This window comes from Phodopus roborovskii, unplaced genomic scaffold (genome assembly GCF_943737965.1).
Source record: "Phodopus roborovskii unplaced genomic scaffold, PHOROB, whole genome shotgun sequence".
In the NCBI taxonomy this organism is placed as follows: domain Eukaryota; kingdom Metazoa; phylum Chordata; class Mammalia; order Rodentia; family Cricetidae; genus Phodopus; species Phodopus roborovskii.
Window position 1 is genome coordinate 278,573 of NW_026125976.1, and position 5,195 is coordinate 283,767.

At 36.6% G+C, this 5,195-nt stretch overlaps 1 pseudogene; it reads right to left on the bottom strand.

Moving 5' to 3' along the window:
• Window positions 1-818: 818 nt before the first annotated feature.
• Window positions 819-1,996, bottom strand: LOC127218204 (putative protein FAM47D; annotated as a pseudogene).
• Window positions 1,997-5,195: the final 3,199 nt, after the last annotated feature.

Below are 5,195 nucleotides of genomic sequence, written 5' to 3' on the forward strand. Positions count from 1 at the left end.
AGATTTTTAAAAGTACAGAGAACACAGGAAGACAGCTATTTGAATTTCAAATGACAACAAAATTTTTAGATATGATGTCAAAAGTACAAAGTAAATACAAGAGAAAAACAAGTGAGTGCGTTCATCATAAGTTTCTTCACAAAAGAAGCAAAAGAGTAAAAGCCACCAAAGGTCATTGCAATGAAAACCTGCAGCCCCTGTGTGAGATAGGGGATTACTATTGAAAATATTAAACAGTAAATGTTATCAGCATACACGTGAAAATATAATAAACTAAAAATACATTTAAGTCTTGCTTGAGACACTAATGTGTACTTGACATTAAAATCATTAATGAAAATATAACCAGTTGTGAAGAATAAAAGCTGTGTCATGCAAGAAAGGAAAATAGCTACTCATTATTTTAGCAATAGAATTTAAGATTGGCTGATATAATGATGTCTATAATTATTTCATTAATATTTAAATTTACATGGAGCTATGCATTCTTCTTTTCATTCAGAACAATTACAATATTTTGAGATTCACATATGTTGCAAATGATATCACAGAGTTTTTTATTCAGAGTAATTCTGTTTTTAATTGATGGTCTTAGGTAGTTTTACAAATTAATGATATAACACTGTCAATAAACTTGTGAGAAAAGTAGATTCTAATGTTGACCTTATACTGTATAAAATATCAAAACATTGGTGAAGACAAAGCATTACTTCATTGAGAAATGTTTCTGAATGTTAGGTATTAAATTGTCATTGTGGTGCCAAAGGGTGGCCACCCAATACATCCCAAATACAAAATGAGAGAATGTCACAGTCAAGTAGATGGCAGTAAGAAAATATTTTAGTCAAGTTCCTTCCCTCTCTCATTCTCATCATCTACATCATCCTGTTTTTGCATTATCAGTTCATGATTTTTTAATATGCTTGGAACAGGAATATTAACAGAGTTATAATTGCATCCTTTCCTCATAAAAAACTTCTTGAGTATACCTGGCATATCATAGTCATGTGTACAATGAAATCCTTAAAGGCTATTGTTCCATAGGGATGTTCAAGTACATCCGGTTTGCAAAAGCTTCTACCTCGAATTTCAAGGAAACTCTTGGAGTCAGCTATAGGCTCTTTACCGGGTAGCAATTTCAACTGTTTAGGCTCCAGATACAATGACCCATATTTAAACTTCTCTTTGGCGGACTTAACCGGATCATGTAGTTTTTGGAGTTTCATCTCAACTACTGATGATGCCTGTTTGGAGAATCTGATGTCCTTCTCTTTGCTTAATTTTCTGAAGCACTTGAGTTTTGAAGGAAGATGACAGACTTTCTTGACTGAGGATTCTTTGCAACTTGGTTGGCAAGCATGGCCCATGCCAAATTGTTGCAACACACCCACGTTTCCTAGTGTTTCATTCCATTCATAGATAATATCACCTCCTCTTTGTGAGTATCTATAATTAAGAGAGTCATGCAAATTCTGATTCCTGGATGTGTTTCTGAGAAGAAATCTTCTTTGACATAACCTGGAATTCTCAGGACTCCCAAGATTGAATTTTCTGTGAAGGCGTTTCCCATGCTTACTTTGCTTCCCTTTGATTTTCCAAGTGAGGTCACTTACTCAGATTCCAGTCATGTTTTGACATCTGTAGCAAATTTATGAAGTGGTCTTCAGCATCATCTTCCTTCTGAGACAAACAACCCTGCTTATAATGGGTACTTCTGCTTCCTTGCTGACCCACTGATATTGAGCAAAACAGTCTCAAATTATGGGGCAGCTTTCTCTGTTACTTATGACAATCTGTGGGTTTCCCACATGGTTTATGAGAGTATCTCTTCACATGACTCATAATCTCTAGTAAAGTCTTCCAGCTTTTCATGAGAAAACTGGTGATTGCCATCCATGAAAGGTGGGAATGCCAGTGGCTCCTTCTTGTGCTTCAAGACACACTTGTGCCTGGTCACCTCACCAGGATGGTTCTCTGGCAGCCTCTGGTCCCCCATGGTATATCTGGCTCTGAGGCCACTGCTCCAGAATTTGTTATTGTTGCCCTGAGGATGCCTGATTGCTAGGAAACTTTAGATTCTACATTGATGAGCAAGATGGAGTGCCCAGGCCCCAACTCCTCCAATTCTATTCTATATCATGTGAAAACAATACCCACTATGGATAGATTGAACATTTAAACCCACCAGAAACTTAGGATAATTTCAATTCTTCCACACATTCCTAGTATCTTTTAGTTTGGGAATATTCTAATGTTGGTGCAGTGGTATGTCAGCATGGTTTGCATTTGTGTTTTCATATATCCAATAGTATAGACCATGTACATATGCTCATTTAACAATCATATTTCTCCACTTGCTAAGTGTATGCTGTTTTTTTTTAAACCTCTTTAGTTTGTAGTGATTATAAGATATATTTCACTGATTTTTGACAGTTGTTTGTATTCTGGATTGAACAGCTTTATCATATACATCACATATAAAATTTCTTCTCTCCCCATCATTTGTCCTCTCATTAGTCTGATTCAAAGAACAGAGTACCCAACCTTGATGGAGCTCCCTTCAGATAGTTAGTTTTTTCTTAATTAAGTATTGTTTTGAAATGATATTAAATATTTTTTCCTTTGTAAAGTTCATGCAGTTTAGCTTTTTCTCTTTTTTATTTGAATTTAGAGACAGGTTTTCTCTGTGTAGCTTTGGAGCCTGTCCTGGGACTCTGTAGACCAAGCTGGCCTCGATCTCACAAAGATCCACCTGCCTCTGCCTCTCAAGTGCTGGTGTAAAATGCATGTACTACCAGTGCCCAGACAACAATTTAGTTTATTTTTTTCTTTTTTTTTTTAAATCTAGTATTCTTTTTGAGGTTTGGGTCAATTACATATTGAAATTTAATGTTTTGGATCATGAATATAAGGGTTAAAATTTCTTAATTTATTTTTTACTTATTATTGGAAATCTGATAAGCTTTTGTGGCAAACAGTAAGCTGTTATTTACTGACTGTACATTTTTAAAAATATTTTTTCTCATTTTACATACTGATCCCAGTTCCCGGTCCCTCCCATCCCCCCCAAACACCTCCATCCCATATCCTACCCACTCCCCAGAGAGGGTGAGGCCTTCATTGAAGGATCATAAAAATATGTCAAATCATTTGGGGTAGGGCCTAAGCCCTCCCCTGTATCTGTGGGCTAAGGAAGTATCCCTTCATGGGGAATAAGCTCCTGGAGTCCATTTATGTACTAGGGATACATCGTGGTTCCACTGTTAGAGGCACCATATACATCCCAGGCCTCATAACGGAGACCCATGTTCAGGAGATCTGGGTCGGTCTCATGATGGTTTTCCAGCTATCAGTCTGGAGTCCATGAGCTCCCCCTTGTTCAGGTCAGCTGTTTCTGTGGGTGTAGGCAGCCTGGTCTTGACCCCTTTGCTCATCCCTTCTCCCTCTCTGCAACTAGATTCCAGGAATTTGACTCAGTGTTTAGCTGTGGGTGTCTGCTGCTGCTTCCATCAGCTACTGGAGGATGGCATATAAGGTCTGACTGTACTTTTGTGTGTTTTTACTGATATCATGATTTTCTTTTCAGTCTTTTCAGCAAGCAATTCTTTCCTGCTGCTTTCCATAGATTTACAGCCTTGAAATAGGGATGCTAATTTATCAAACTGTGTTTATTGTTCCCAAAGTTGTTTTTGTTGCTGTTGTGTCTGCTGGAAACTTTGAATTTTTTAGGCCTTTTAGCACTCTTTACTTAATGTCTACAAAGGATTCCATTTTGATTTTTATGAGGGTTCTCTTAGTTAAATGGACTAATGAGGATAATTGACATATTAACTGTTTTGAATCTTCTGACCTATGAAACAACTACATCTCCATTAGTGTATATGGTTTTCTTCTTTTGTTAACATTATTTTGTTATATGGGGCATATGTCTATCACTTATATCTTTCTCTAGCTTTTTCTTAAATATTTCACATCTGAGGTACAGTGAGTTGTATTGAAAATGTGTTTAGGTGGAGGGAAATAGTATTCTGCTGAAGGCCTTGTTTGCTAGTGATTAATTTTTTCCTGTGTATGAGAAGAACATGAGAATATCCAACTATAGCATATAGTACAAACAAGATTAGAACCCCTCATGTAACTTAAGCTGTCCTCAATCAATGCAACCTCCTGCTTCAGCCTCCTGTATAGTGGATACATTTCACAATGTTTAAATTGTGCATGTTTTTATCTGTAATAAACTCTTTGTTAATTGCTAGTAGTGCTTTGAACAGGTGGTCCCATTGATATCTGACTTGCAGTGGTTTTAGTGGGTAGTCTGATGGTACTCTCCATTCCATTTCCTTGTTTTTTAATCAAAGCTGTCCTTTCTCTGGTTGACCAGGCATGGTGTGGACACCATGAAATCTGCCATTTATACATGGTGTTTTTTTTTCTGGATCAAGTTACTTATCTGATTATCTTTAATATAGTGCTAGCACAAGTGTTTGTCTCTGTTCCTCTTTCTTGAACTTTTTGGTTTTTTTTTTTTTTTTTTGAGACAGGGTTTCTTTGTGTAAGAGTTCTTGCTGTATTGGAACTAGAATTTGCATTGTATATGATGCTGGTCTACAGAGATCTGCCTGCCTCTGCATTCTGAGTGCTGGGATTAAAAGCATGCACCACTGACAATAGTTTTTCTTTTTTGCACAAAAATGGTTAATTGAAACATTTGTGGGGCTCTTTATTTATTTGTATCTATTTTCTGTTTTAATAAGGATCAATCTATGTTGCCTGACAACCAATGGTTAAAAATTAAGTCCTATGCATTTCCACCATTTTTGTTACAAAAAGAATAAATCTAGCTCATTTTTATTTGGTTGTGCTGAGAAAAGGAATTATACTTTACTTTCATTGGTCTGTTACCACTAATTCAGTGAAGTTGCTTTGAAGTGACTAAGGTAACACCACTCTGTTCTAATTTCATTTTGAGTTTTCCTTAGACAGGTCTCAGCACCAACTCCCCCCACCAAAAAAAATTAAAACTTTTAATTGACATAATCATCATGGTTGTCAATAACTATCTTACTAGGATTATTTCATTGGTGGTTCCAGAATGATCTCTCACACTCTATGGGACTCAGTCTTGTTCCTGGCCTTCTCAGCCAAGAAAAGGGTGCAGAAGAAGCACCTCCTGATAAATGTTTCAGGTTCACAAT